General features: G+C 39.0%; 1 protein-coding gene across 1 annotated transcript in view; it reads right to left on the bottom strand.

Moving 5' to 3' along the window:
* The window catches only part of slc1a2b (solute carrier family 1 member 2b), a 28,013-nt gene extending 23,430 nt beyond the window's left edge, over positions 1 to 4,583 (bottom strand). Inside the window, exon 1 of the mRNA XM_061036572.1 lies at positions 4,352 to 4,583. The gene's annotated coding sequence lies outside the window, so the exon portion shown is untranslated. The remainder of the gene's footprint in view (positions 1 to 4,351) is intronic.
* Between the last annotated feature and the right edge of the window lie 11,217 nt (positions 4,584 to 15,800).

The following is a 15,800-nucleotide window of genomic DNA, read 5'->3' as shown; positions in this document are numbered from 1 at the left end:
AATGATCGCGCCTGTCTCATAGCGAGACTGAAGAAATGCTTTGACCAGGGCCAGCGGAGATCTATCGTTTTGCCGCCCAGCAGCAGACTGGCTAGTGAATGCCTGTGTTTCTGTTCCTGTTCAGTCATACAGAAGTGAAGGGAGCTTGGCTCTTTGTTTGGTCAACCCATGGGAAAGGCCTCACTCTGTTCTGCTCTCTGAGAACCGAAACACTGATTCTATAGGGCTCCACTACAAGAGCGGATAAAAAGAGAGGAAAAGAGCATGAATCCCACATTTCAGGAAGATTCACACCAGGAACACAGCGATGAGAAGCAGGCAAAGAAATCAAGTGCAGACATCAAATGAAATTATTAAGTTAATTGGGATGGACTGAAAGAAAGGAAGAGCTAATGGCAGAGAAAGAGGAGTATTGAGAGAGTGAGTTTAAGAGAGACAGAGATAGGCGAGCATGAGGGTGGTAAAGAGTGAAAAGAGGAGCTGGATGGTACTTTGGCAGCTTCAGCATGTTCCCAGGAGGATTACTCAAGCACTAGAAGCTACAGATTGCCAGCAAGACCACAGAGAAGACCCATGAATGGAGACACACAAGTGCATAAAAACACACATCAATAAATATAAGGACGACTCTCTGCTATATCCTGGTGCCTATCTTACTCATTTACCCTTTTCTAGCGTTTGTCCACCTCTGTTGTCTTTATCACTTTGTTTTGTTTTTTTACACTTCACCCGCCTTTATCCTCATCTTTGTTTTCTCACTCGTTATTTTTATCACTCCTCCTCTCTCACTTTTCCCTGCAGCCTCTCCAAGAAGCAGAGAGTTGAGGTTTGACTTGGCCCGCCACAGACAGGTAACATATGCTTCGACTTCAGGAGGCTTGTGCAACCCTCAAGGAGAACAAAACAACCCCACCTTCTTCACTCCATCTTTGGAACATTTATCTGTCTTCAAGCAAAGAAGGAGTCCATGTTTTATTGTTTGTCCTCCCCATCTTTCTCTCTCTTTCAGTCACTCCCACTGCTCTCTCGCTCTTTCTCTCACACACTTCTGGCAGTGTAAAATCGCAGTTTGTCTGGCAGAGCTTTGAGTGTCTACACATTGTTCTTGGGTTTTATTGTTTTTCGCAAGCGCTAAACGTGCATTATGGAGCAGTGTACAAAATATAAAAGAAGCAAGGAAAATAGGCAGGCACTGTCTGCTGCATGCATGTTTTTTTAGGATTTCATGCCTTACAATGAAAAACATCTTATAGATATTAATCTTACAGCTCACTCTCAATGCAATTTTTGTTGAATCAGTTCATGCCTGCTTGATGGTTCATTTGCCATCTGGTCCACATGGCTATCTTTTATGAGTTTTCTCATCAAATCCATCCTGTAGATTCCTCATTTATATATCTCAAGCACAGCTGACTATTAATAAATCCATTAAAACTGTTGATTGAACTTCTAAAGTTTAATCAAAGCACAGCCAATGAAGAGGCTATCAGTCAGCATATTGATTTTTTTGACCACTTCCTTTTCCTTTTCTGTATTATTTACCCTGGCTTGCATATCTCCACAGTTACCACAGTTAGTGTGTGTGTTTGTGTATCTGTGTGTAGAACAACCAATACTAAACTCCAAGCCACACTCACAAACACACATGTTCATGTAAACATCTTCTGTGCCCCGAGTACCCCAAGCGATGTCTAATCTAATTAAAGTAACGTCCTCACAGATGGTTAGCAGAAGAGATTCAGAGAGAGATGATTTGGACTCGTTTCACTTCCAGTGGGCGATCGGCAACGCTGCAGGGTTTGTCTGGGCGTGTGGGTGCCTCTTTATGTTGTCTGTGTGTGTATGTGTTCATGGTTGTGCTCAGGAGGGGGCTGATAATGTCATGATTCAGTGTTGGACTTAAAGATTGTTTGATTAGGTTTACAGTCAAATCCCAAATAAAAGAGCTTTTCATCGACGTAGATTGTTTCCAATGTTTCCCCAAACAAAGCTGATTAATGATGTCTCAGAATTAATGATGATTTGAGTTGTTTATGCCAGTGGTCATAATGAAGATATGTTGATAATGGGAGATTAAGATGTTTATAAAAAACTAATTAAAAAAAATGTAATTGTCTAGATCATTTTAGCATTTAATGCTATTCAGTTATGGGAAACTGAAAATGCTTATAAGCTAACAAACACATTAAATTATTATTATTTTTCCAAAGATGATTCCTCAAATAGCATACGGAAAAATAAAACACACAGGAAATTGAGTTTTTCTATTATTTTTGTGCAAGTTAAAAAGGTTTCGTAGAATTCTCCCAGCTAACTTGCTGCATAAATTCCTTTACACTAATGATGTTATCCTCTGTACACAAATGCTAATGTGTATAATTTGCCAAAACAGACGCTCATTGAGGTGGATGTGGATTGTTTGTGAGAATTGGTAGTTACGGTTGCATTCGCAGCATGAAACCCTCTCATGATAAAATATACACATGTTTATTAATTGAAAATAAAACAACCCCCACCACCCCAAAGCTAAAGGACATACTCTCATGTCATAAATGACTCATCCTGCCTTTAGCATGTGTGTTCCTGCCTGGTCTGACGTATTCATTCATGTAAAGAAGCGAATGCCACAGTGCAGTAGTATAGAGAGCCGCCTCTGGGAAAAGGACAAAACGTATTAGATGCATGGACACTTTCGCTTTACGGATTCTCTCAGCAATTACACTGAAAGCAGGGCCTCGTTAGATCCTTAAGCACACTGTATGTCCGGCTCCTCTCAGCATCAACAGTTCAAGATTACACCACCATTAGAAAAAATCCAAAAACCGGTATGGGCGGTAAGAGACTTAAGAAGCACCACCTGCTCCCAAGGATGGCATAAATCAAAAAGGCGTTAACAGAAACACCCAGAAACACCCTGTAGGCTAAATGACAAGACAAGAGTAATGCTGAAGGTGATCAACTGAAGGCTCCAGAAGAGTTGGTTTCCATGGTGACACTGATGGTGCAATTGGAAAACTGTGTTTGTTCCTATGTGTGTGTGCGTGTGCGTGTGTGTGCGCGCGCGTGCGTCTTTCCTTGTGTGTGTGCACAAGCTAGAGTATAGCTTTAATATGAAAGAGGGAAAGCGCTGCAATGATTGGCTCAAGAGGTGGGTGGCGATGGGAAGATCAGAGGGAATCAGTTGGTCCCTTGCAGGTGTTTTCTGTGCATTCAAAATAAATTGTTTCCGGCTATAGGGATGCATTAATTGTGAAAGAAGAATAAGGCACGCTTATGGAACCACACAGCTAAATGGTCGTTGTGAAAATCAGTACAACTTTTTTTAGGGGGAAAAATAACATTCAGGCTAGATCACACTGCAAACTAATGGTTCTTCCTCACACGTGGGGACATTGCACACATCGTTTTGAGCAAGCCTGAACACATTTATATAGTAGCCTACTCAAGCTACAACTTGTTGACTAGTTTCTTGTCAAAGTCACGAGAGGCCTCTGCAGAATTCAGTAAAAAGTGCAGTCGAACCTGGTTACTCACCTGAAAGAATGCAGGAAGTAACACCACCGACAATTTCCCCCAAAAAAGTTCAATTTATTGCACTTTCTAGTCCTTCAATCATCAAACACAAAATGCGCGTTTAGCTGAAGGGGGCAAGGGAAGCCTTTTGGTTTAGACAGGAGAAAGCTTTAAATAGGCAGTGTTAAACCCCCAACATCATAAGATTTATGTAAAAGCTTTGTCCCGGGTGGTTTAAACTAGAGCTCCGCTAACAAAGTGTTGCCTGTGGCTGCTTTCTAACCAAACGTGAAGAGACGTCGCGTTTTGTTTCCTGAAATGTTGGACTGGGCATGGGGTGCTATCTATTTATTTGTCTGCTTAAAATCTAAGATTCGACTATCATTGTAAGCATGCGCGTTTACAGGCGGTTATCTGTCAAACGGGAATAAAGATGTGCGTAAAAGCGGCTCTTTTGTTCACGCGTAATGAGCAGCGCGAGCTCATCGTTGGCGATGTGCGCTCCCAGAGTTTTTCCACTGCACCATGTCACTTCAGTGTCCTAATCTATAATTGTTTGTGGAATATAAACGTAATAGAAAGAACAAATCTAGACTCAATGGCAACACTCAAAAGATCTGTTAATTTGTGTTTTTGAATGATTTACCCGCAATCACGCGAACCCATTACATCCTGCTGTCGTTTCTCGTTGAAAGCAATTATTCCCATTCACCTTAGATAATACAACCAATTAAGCTACAAGTCTCGATCTACAAAATCCATTAATACCCTCACCAACTTCCCCATTGATCCATTGATCCTACATGTAAGCGTAAAGAAATACAAGAGAGCAGCTTACCTTTGCAGAAAACCCCGATGAGAAAAGTTTTTGGTCTTGTCCCCTTGCAGGGTCTTGTCGCATCCGCTTCAGATGTGGTCAGCCAGGGCGAGCTGCAGGGCGCACGGCGGGTCCAGGACACAGGGGCGATCACAGACCACACGGAGGGATTTTCTGTCAGTTAAATCCGAGGAGCTCCGCAGCTCAACGATACCACTGAATGAGCTCTGCCTCACCTCACTCCTCAGCGCTTTACTCCCCCACCCGCCTCCGCCCGTTTCCCCCCTCTTTGTCTCTGCTGCATGGGAATGCCAGTTCCCGTTGGTTGAGGATGCAGCCTATACCGTTCCCATCTCTCTCATTCTCTCTCTCACCCACTCATTGTCACTCTGATTTGGAAAACACAATCGAAGTTGATGCAAAACCTTTTCCTAGTAAGCAGAACTGCACTTCCTATATGAAAATCCCATTCTAGCCATAGAACGTATTCTAATTAAATCGAACATTAACATGCAGAGGGCGTCCTGTAGGTTCTCAGGAGCCTCTCTGGCCTTATTGGCCAGTCTTTGATGTTTTTTATGACCTTTATTTTGAAGCACTAACTAGAGACTCATTAAAGCTTTATTTCCAAGGCTAGAAATAGCAAACCTAAGTGTTTCTTTAATCTTTGGATGCCAATATTATGTACTGCAGATCTACTTACAGAATAAGACAGCAATTTAACAGAATCGCTTCAGTTGAAAAAGCTGAAAAAAGATGGTCAATGTGAGTCAAAACCAAGCAGAAACGGGGCAAAGGGCTGGGTAAGATTTTTATCCCATATCAGGAAAGTATATTCACAATATTTTTTTTTGCCACATTAAATGACAAAGAGTGACAAAATGTTGTATTTGTGTCTTTTGCTACCAGCTTGCAAGAAGTCAAGGTTGCAAATAAATGCAAATAAAGAAGATGACAAGTAGCAATCAAAGAAATAGAAGTTGAAAAAAAACAGATTGTGGGAATGATCAGAGAAGAGTTCGAACAAAAATCATCAAGTCAAGGCTTCATTTAACAATTGTGTCATAAACTATTGCTTCAAATAATGCTGATTACTTTCGTCTAATCCTCAATAAACACTTTCTTTACAACATGTGAAAAGACACTGAAATTCAATTTTCAGAACCCAATTTATATGAAAGTAAACTAAAACATGGAGATCAGTAAATTCTCAGTGCAGCAAAGATGCAACCTGATGATAATTATTTCAGCCAAAAGGAAAAAAGATTATCATCAAAAAAGTGGCAGATTAATATTCTGATGACTGACATTCGTGACATTTATGTTGACCTTTATTTAACCATCGTAGGGTCCTCGGGTCAAATTGACCCATTTTAAAATTTCAACATCAAGGAAAAGTATGTTAAAATTATTTTTTCTCTATGAAACTTCTTCTGCGTGGCTTATTTACTGTACTAAACATGTGAGATGAAAATTATACATTTTATTTGTTTGGTTTTTTTAACCCTGAAGTTCTTTCCTATGTTCAGAAGAAGTAGTTGGAATATGTATGTTTTCTTAAATGGATACATAAATAAATAAAGTAGCTCTTTATTAATGGTATAAGGGTGGTAGCCACAAAACTAGGGATGTAAAGATTAATCGTGAGTCAGTTAAAAATCGATTCAAAGGAGTTAAAATCGATTCAAAGGAGTCAAGGATCACATCGGAAAAAATAATCACAATAATTACATGAGCATCAGCAGCTGTAGAGCAGAGGTGGTTGGCAGCTGCAGAGCAAGATTTTGAAATTGAGGACGCACCACCGTCTTGTAAATCAGAGGTGTGGAAGCATTTTGTGCAAATGCATGGTGTTTTCATGAAGAAAATTAAAATAATCTTTTTCAGTCATCTCATACTTCGGTCTCATTTTGTAAAATATAAATGATGTGAGAATCGTATCAGGAACCCAGTATCGTGAATCTTATTGTGAGTTGAGTGAATCGTTACATCCATTATCTAGTGGTTACTTAGTGGTTACTCAGTGTTTAGTGGTTACTTAATGGTTACTTAATGCTTACATACTGGTTACTTAGTGGTTACTTTGTGGTTTCTTTGTGGTTTCTTAGTGGTTACCTAGTGGTTAGTTACCCTTTCGTTTCCCACTAACATTATTTTAATATTTGTGTACCTTATTAACACACTATGATTAGTAGGATTTTTTTGGGGTCGTAGCTACATTAGAATGGTTGAAAATGTCTAATTGTCCAGCAGACCCTGGGTGTGACTAAAAAACGAAGACCCTACAAGTAAAGGGGACTGATATAATTCTATGACTTGTAGATTTATGCAGATGTTTTTGGATACCATCACAATGACTTTTGTAAACCAGAAAAGAAGAAAAGGGTGCATGGCAGGATTGGAGACAGGGTCATATTTTGAAGATGCTTGTTGATACGACCTGTTTGAGACAGGTGATATTCCTTCCTTGAAAAGTGACTAAGCGTTTAACAGTTTCTGAAACTCCTGCCTGACATTCATACCTATCCCTTGAATTAACTGGCAGGGGTGCTAACTGTTTAATAATATCTTAGAATAACAACCACTTCATGCCGGTCATAGGTAACTACAACAAAGCCAGAACTAGAACTTTCTCTAATTATTATTAATCTCTAGTTATTCTTTTCACAAGGTTGGGTTAGTGCTCTGTGGGACATGGCATTGGCATTTACGTCACATGCTTCATGTACATCATGCTTCATTTGCTTATTATGGTTCATACTTACGTGTTTCTTTGTTACACACACTTTTTTTTTATCTGAGCCATTATTAAAGCTTTGTGATATAATGTCAGTTTTGTTGTTGTTATAGTTGGTTTCTGTATTTTGTGGTTGAAAAATATGTCTCATTTTACTCCTATGAAGAAACAAAAAAAACTTTTATTCCAAATGATGCACTATTCATGTAGAGCACTGGTTAAACTGGGAATGTTTGAAGTAGTGTGTGGTTTCTTTTCAGTAAACAGCTGTCCATCATCAGATACGTTTTAACACACAAGTTCTAAAGAAAAGGTCAAAGTAATTAAAACCCCACCATGAGTAAATACACATAGGAGAACAGAAGGTGCTCAGCAGTTTTTCAAAATGGCAAACAATCTCAGGTGAAGACTGATGGGGGATAGAGAGAAGTAGCACTAGATTTTTAATCAACAGCAGGTGGCTGATTCTGTTTATTGTATCTGAAGTTCAATGTCCATCTTTGCTTCCAAAAAATGTCCATATATCATATCACATAATTTAAAAAAGGGTGAATACATTAAAAAGCATTAGGTGAACAAGAATAAAAGACTGATCCAAAATCGAATGGCTCAGGCCTGATAGGGACCTCGTGTGTGCATAATCAGTCATCTGAAGCCTGCCAGTTCTAAAAGAGGTGGCACAGCCTTTAACACTTACAGTGCACCAGCATTTGGTCGCCCATTCTGCTACAACAAGCTAGCTTAAGTGGCAAAGTACTGCTGTATTAATCTATAAAACACAAGTTGGGTTAAAAAGGCCAAAGTGAACTTAGTTTTGTTGTGGTGTGTTTAACTGTAGTCTCATTAGTAACTTGAACCCTAATGATTTATTTTCTAATATCAAATAAAATTGCCAATGGATTCACCCCCAGTTTGTTGGTGTTAAGCATGGGAGACACTGTGATTTCAGGTAGACTCTTTCCTGACCTTTTAGTTACATGACTGATTTTGAAGTCACGCTGAATTTCAGCCCCATTGCACGTTGTGTGGTGTACAAGGGGGTACTTAGACGATCACGGCCTGATCCACTACTCCCAGCCAAGTCAGATTAATTTCTGGCATGTTCAAAATATTGGACGTACGACTGCACATTCTCGCACAGTGAGATCAGAGCCAAGAGCTGATTCCCCAACTTCAGCGCTTTTTTTCATGATTACACCTGCACAAACTGGCAAAGCACTATTGCAGCAGCAGGCATGTGTGTTTTTTGTGTCTCCTCCCTCTACTCCTGTCATGAAAGTTATGAACAAGAGAATTATTGGCATGGAGATGGCTGCAGGCCTCCAGCTGCCAGGATATATTTGTTATGATTTTGCTTGCTAGCAAGCTAGCTTGTGTATGTTGATGAGTGTGTGTTCTTGTGAAAGAAAAAAGGATGTTTTTGATGATTCTGTTAGAGCTGTGCATATGAGACAAATGAAACACACACAGATCGGACTTTAACTACCGTCAGAGGAAACTTTATTGACAATTGTCAATGCTCTGTCCTCATTTAACACATTCAGTGTGAACACTGAGGTCTTGCTTGACATTAGGACCATACAGGGGAGCACATAATTCATGAGCTTTGCTTGCGCTTCTCAAATGATTTACCCGTACAGTGTGAGTTGACATTTCACCACAACATTTTTACAATCATACATTGTATTCCTGACCTTATAGGCGATACTGGCACTTATTGTACAGTGACAGTATGTTTGAGTACCAAATTGAAGATCATTGGACTAGGTCAAAATTGTGCTTGGATTATAGATAGGATTGTATGTACATATTTAATTCAGCCAATAGTTAATGTGTTTTTGCCAATCACATGGGTGTGTGCGTGTGTGTGTGTGTGTGTGTGTGTGTGTGTGTGTGGTAGATAGTGACCAAATTGCCAATTACAACCTCTCTTTTGTAATAAATCCTCTATGTTGGTCCTGAAATTTTTATTTAAACTTTAAACTTAGTTGATGTTTGCTGGTTTGGTGTACTTAAATAGCCCTGTTAAGCCATAGCTTAAAAGTGAGTTCACTGTAAGACAGTCTCTTTTTCTCTTAGCCCATATATAACATGGTTTAGTAAGGTCATAACTATATGTAGGACTCTGCCATGCATTCACAAAGTTGGCATTGCTTTGTACAGCAAGTTTCACCATACTACTCATATGACACTAAACATGTTAAAATGTTAAGAAAGAAAATAATATTGTCAACCAAATGTGGCTGTTGCCCTTTTTTACCAACCCATTTCAGGTAGCTTTGAGTCGGTGCCCTTTGCTGTATTAAAGCTCTGAAGGAGAAAGTGAGCCAGGACCAGCCTGAAATGCCTGCCTCATTGTCTCATTGTCTGGCCTGGGCAACCTACTGTGCAGTTGTTCTGATTTTAAATGATCATTACCTCCACTTGGCACTTGGGCCAGCTTTTGTCAGCATATCCCTTAATGATTCTGACTACAACAAACAGGAGATTGTATTTTTTTCCTTTTAAGGAGCCTGGACAAGTTATGACCAAACCTTCCAAACAATAAACGATTTTTTTTTTTGGTTAAATACAACCATGGCTTGCTTTCTTGCCTGTGGGTGTAGGTTTTATGTTACAGTAATAAAATCCTCTATGGAATTTCTGGGCAAATCCAACCATCAGGGTATGGTTGGATTTGCCCAGAAATTCCATAGAGGATTTGCCCATGAGACAGAGCCAATCATGTGGGCCTCACACATTTGGATGGATCAGACTTGAATGTGACAGAAAGTCAATGGGGATATGCCAAATGTGATGCCCCAATAGGGTCATCAGGCAACATTTTCATTGCATTGTGATTGTCTTGGGGGTGTGTCTAACCTGTGAACTCATTGCAGCTCACTAATTCGAGTAACTCATCACACCTGGGCCCAGTGTACTGAAGTTACTTAAGCTCCTGCAGTCTCACATACTGGCTGAATCTCGATGTCCTCCCTAAACCCTGATCCCTTACTGACTTAATTGACGTCACCTGGAAAGTGATTGAGTGCATGAGGCTGTGAGGGCTCCAATGGTTAAGTACAAATGGGACAGCACTTTGCAACGTCTCCGTAACCATGACTACATGATTTCATGTAGCAAAGGCTTATTTTACATTTTTTACTTTACTCACTCACAGCCATGGCGCTTATAAAAAGTTCTACTCAATATAGGCCTATATATAAATGTATTCGTAGTGGCATAAATGAAGGTTTATCTTATCTAAATATAACGGGACTAATATGATCTCTGTCTCTCTTGTTTTTGTTGATAGACTTGCAAAGGAGTTCTGAATTAGCTGTAGTTTCCAAATAAACTTTTTTGGTAGACTGTAAATAGAGAGTGGTTTCACCTTTACCATCTCTACCTTTTTCACGTTTTATTGCTAATTCTGCTCAGCTTGCCATGGAGAACCTGCAACATTCCTTTAATGTTCTCCAAGTTGCACTTAACGATATTAAATTGGTTTTAAATGTGCAGAAAACTAAATGTATGTTGTTTTCTAGGGCTAAATATGAAACTGATAATAACCTTCACATTACCACCATGCTAGGATCCATTATCGAGAGAGTTAAAGACTAAATCTCTCGGTATATGGATAGATGACAGACTAATATTCAAACTTCACATTGATAATCTTACTGTCAAACTACGACAAAAGGTTGGTTACCTATATAGAAATAAATCAAATTTCACTATTTTCTGCCGGAAAAGCATAATTGAAGCAGTTTTTCTCTCAGTTTTGGATTATGGTGATGTGGTCTATAGGCATGCCTCTTCCACTACGCTAAAGCCCTTAGATGCTGTTTACCATTCTGCGCTTAGATTCATTACCGGTGATAGCTACATGACTCACCATTGCATTCTTCATAATAAAGTTGGTTGGCCCTCCCTCACTGAGAGACGCAATAACCACTGGCATCTTTTTATCTATAAAGCCCTTACTGGAAAGCTTCCATCATATATCACTTCATTGTTACATCTGAACCCCGGTCCATTTTTAACCCGCTCGAGAGAGAGAGGCTGGTTTTCCAGGTTCCTCATGCCAGGACTGACCTGGGGGAAACTGCTTTTAGTGTTAGTGCTGCAAACACCTGGAATATTTTACAACAGGACCCCTTATTTTTAACCGCCCAATACCTGACTGTAACTGTTTTATTTGATTTTAATTACTGACTTATCACTGTAGTCATTTCAAGCTTTTAAATTGTATTAGTGTTTTATTGCTCTTATTGCTCTTTTATTGATTTTATTTTCTGTAGTAGCTTTATCTAATTTCTCGTTGTTTATCATTTATGTATGTTTTCTCGGCATCATTGTAAATGAGGGTCACCCTCAATGATCTCTCCGAGAACTTAAATAAAGGTTGATGATGATGAAGATTTGATTTAGACTAATTGGAGTTAATAAAGAGTTTAACTAATTTGGTCTAATTTGGTTAATTAACTACAAATACACTTATTCTCACTCATGCACATCACACACTACTGACTTCACTGACTGCCACACCTCATATTGTAAATATTTAATTTGGTGTAATTGGATTGAATAAAGAATTATTTAAACTTTAACTTGTTGTTGCCTCCCATTTTTGTTGTAACTTCCTGAGCCGGGTCATGACACAAGAATACTCTTATGAATGCAAAGCAATATTTAATCATCACCCATGTGTCACTTTCTAAACTATTTCAACTGATTACAGACCATAGACAGTAAATATTAATGGAGGAAGCCTGAGTGACGTCAACCACCTGTTAGTAGTCTCCGGCGGCTCATCGGCAGTCGCCACAAAACTGGCTCCTGTCTTGCCCAAACTGTCATTCAACCTAACAGTCTTAAACAGTTTAAGAGCTGGAGATGAGGCTGATGTTAAGTCTTCTGACAAACCGTTACATGGTGCCCCCCTTTAAATCAGGTCAGCCTCGCACCTAACCATGCATAACTTGTATCGATCATGAAATCAAAACTGATGGGTTATTTAAAAAGATTAATCTCCCCGTGCAGTGTGTGCCCATGAGGGCAATAACTAATCACACCAATATCGCTTTTTGTATCATGCTGTAAAAGTTCATTTCTGCCGCCATTTTTGAATGGAGTGTGTATGTGACTTCCAGGGCTTTTGGAGCCAGCCTCAAGCGGACACTCGAAGAACTACAGTTTTTTGGAATGCAGGACATATTAGTGTTTTATAGAATGGGTACACGGGAAATGGCGTTTGAAAACTGATGTTACTAATTAAATTGGGATGTATGGTCATCCTAAGGTAGCAGATAGTCACTGTTCCTTTTTTAATGGCATGGCTAGTCAATTAACCTTACTCCTTTCTTCTTTGACTATGTAGATTCCAAATATTAAATCTTGTCCTTTCAATCACTGTGCTTGCCCAAATATACGCAAATCTATAGATTAACACGTGACTATAAAATTGCCCAGCCAGTTGATCTACAATATATGTGTTGAGAGCCAGTCATTGGATTTTAGAATTGATACAAATCAGGCCTATACACAGACTTCAATCTATTCTTATCTGGAAAAAAAAGTGGCACTGATGATATGAGAGGCAAAGTGATGAGTAGCATAACTAAAGAAGTACTGAAAGACAATTGAAGGCTTAAAGTCTTGAAGACCCCAATCTAGAACAATCATATTTATTTTAGGAGATTGTATATATAAAGGAGAGCATCTAAAACTGTAATAGAAAAGTTTAAATCCAAATTCCAAATATTGTTTTTTATTTATTTATTTTTATTCTGAATACTTTTCTGTTATTGGGTTTGAAGTGGGTGTGGTGATTTCTGAATATCTGTAACAAGACATTCAACCAATCATCACAATTATCACAAGGCAGCTATTTGTTTGGTGTTTGGCAACCAGCATTAGCATAGATTACAAGTGTGTTTTACAGCTTGAGTTGTTAATTGACAAGTCACAGATCTTCTCTTGGCAGTCAGAGTTTATTGTGGGCTGATGATCTATTTTCAGCAGTATAGTGTGAAGCGTTGCTAGATGGAGTTCAGTTAGCATGACACTTGTTAATGCTACTCAGCAATCAGTTGGCATTTCAGATATACAGTAGCTTTGAAACAAATCCTAGCTTTTGTTGCATCCGTATGCTAACTGTTGATGTGGTTGAATAAATAGTTTTGTTAGTTACCATTAAGTGACCAATAAATAAGTTTCAGGTAGCAGGGCTTCTTCTAACTCATCTCAAATTGTCTCTAATGACTTACAATTTTTGTTTGAGTCACATATGTGGCTGTTGTCTGCAAGCTAGCAGAGATGTCCTCAAAATGTGATAACCCAACCCTGCACAGTCTGAAGAAATGACCTGAACAGAAAAATGTGTTCCTTTTTTTAAATTTGGTAACTTTAAAGTCATGAAGATTTATTTTCAGTAAGACTATAGTTTATTATTCTTTTTTCTTCTTCCATCTCCTTAAAACCAGAGTATATTACCCCATGGTAAATATTTTACTTTTTTAACATCTACTTTACTTTTAAAAGAGGTGGTGCATGTTCCTTTTAAAGTAATGGTTATTAATAAGCTTCACAGGGAAAAAAATATATACTATTTGCACCTGCTGCAGTATTAAGGGTACATTAACCCTGAAGGGCATGGGCCAGTGCTAATGGCCTCACAGGAGCAATCAGAAAACCTGCAAAAGTGTTACGAGGATGTTCGAGGGCAATAAAGCTGACCAGTCTTCAGAAATACCCAAGGGAGATGGGGAGGTTACCTAGGGGGAGGATGTTAATGCAAGTATTGACCCATGTGCTAAGCTTTATATGTTTGAAAGATTGGCTAACTCACTGGCTGGTAGACGGTACAGATATCTGCAAGAACAGAGAATGTTATTGGCCTGAAAACAAAAGAGCCATACATGCCAGCTCGAAGAAAAACTGCACATTTCCTGCAATCTTTTATTCCTGGTTTTCCTGTTGTCTCTGTATTCACGTTCTCTGCTTCCCTATTTACTCAGCTCAGTAGTAGCAGCCAGAAATCACACAGGCTCTGTGCAGCTGCTGTAGGAGTCAAACCATCACAGCTATCATAAATCATATTGCCACTTCTCGCTCTGCAATTCAGTCTCAGGCCTGCATATGGATGAAAACACAGCCGGGGCTTTGCATCAATAACGCAAAAATTGCTTTGTGTGTTGAAACACGAGTGTGTTGTATATTTTATTCAGGGCTGTGTGGAAGTGTATAAATGGCTATCTTCCATTTTATTCAGCTATATGCTGGGGGTAATGACTGAATAATACTGTGCTGTGGTTCATACTGTATGTATTAGAGGGCTGAATGGGCTGGGACCCCCACTGGTTGTCACTGGTGTAGTATGATGAGTTGCTGAGGGCATGATGGGTAGAAAAGGGGAACAAGGATAACATCAAAGGGTAGTAAACACATTACTAATAAGAAATGAGATTTGGACTTTTATGTAGGTTATTTATGGTCAACAGACCTACAGTACAAAAAGACCAAAACCAACAATGAAATGAGCCTACAAATCAGTATTATGCAGATACCTAACGCTTTGGTTCTCCATGCCATAGACTTTCAATATAAGCACCTTAATGATTCACTGTTAATGGGAAAGAGATAGTTAGTTTAAGAAATATGGACTCTGTAGTTTATTTTAAATCAATAACAGATATAATTGCTAATAGCTCTCTAGTCAATGACTGCACATCATGCTGGTCCATTTACTCCCATTTAGCAACTTTTGCTTAAAACTTTGCTTTAACCATTAGTGACTAACCCATCAACTATTTTATTGTTATTGTAATAGACAGAATACCAACAGACACGTTCTTTAAATGTAATAGTATAACTATATGTTCTACATCATCTCAGAGGCCACATGTTGTGATGGCCAGGCCAGAATACTAACAACAAAGCTGTGTGTGAATCTTCATTGAGAAAATGTTTTAGTTCAAAGGGTTGCACTCACAGTGAGTACAAAGCACAGAGAACCCCTCAGCTTAACTGAGAAACTTTACTGAAAGCTAAACATTTTGTTTAAGACTGGTGTTAAGTACTTTGACCCTCCGCCTCTCCAGCATTAGCTCTAGAGTTCTCATGGTCACATTTTCTCATCTTTGTCCAGGTACTTTACTCAGGGTTACATCTCTGTTCCCAGGACAGTCAGTGCTCCGTTAAGTGTCGTCTGTGTTTCTATGGATGATGCCCTGTGAGCAAACCGGGGCCTGTGAACAAATTGTCTCCCAGCCTGAGTGGACAGGGCTTTCCTCTGGGAAACATAAGCCTCTAATAAGCCGTTCAACTTCAGTAAATGGGTGAAGGAAAGACAGAAAGTCTTTGATAGAGATTCCTGCAGGAGTTCAGTGAAGGCACTACAGCAGTTTTGCATTCCAAATGTGAACTTATATTATTGAGTGTGGATGTGTTTGATTAATATAAGTCAGTCTTTGTGCATGAGGGAAAAAGTAGAAAAAAACCCTCCTTAATTACAGATATCAGAAAATGTTACAGGGTATTGAAGAAAGGAATTTAAGAAAATAAAACTAATGAGTAAATAAATAACAATCAACTGAAGACCACGTAATACAACTTCCTTGCACCTCTGGTAATGAAAAATGTAGAAGTGTATTTCTGACGCCTTCAAGTAGTACTTAAACTTTTTAAATTCAATATAAAAAATAATGTCTCCTATTGGCCAGATCAGGATAAGTTGTGAAGTAACAGATT

The sequence above is a fragment of the Labrus mixtus genome, chromosome 4, assembly GCF_963584025.1.
Source record: "Labrus mixtus chromosome 4, fLabMix1.1, whole genome shotgun sequence".
NCBI classification, from domain to species: domain Eukaryota; kingdom Metazoa; phylum Chordata; class Actinopteri; order Labriformes; family Labridae; genus Labrus; species Labrus mixtus.
The sequence above is the reverse complement of the archived record's forward strand: the minus strand, read 5'-3'. Positions and strand labels throughout refer to the sequence as shown.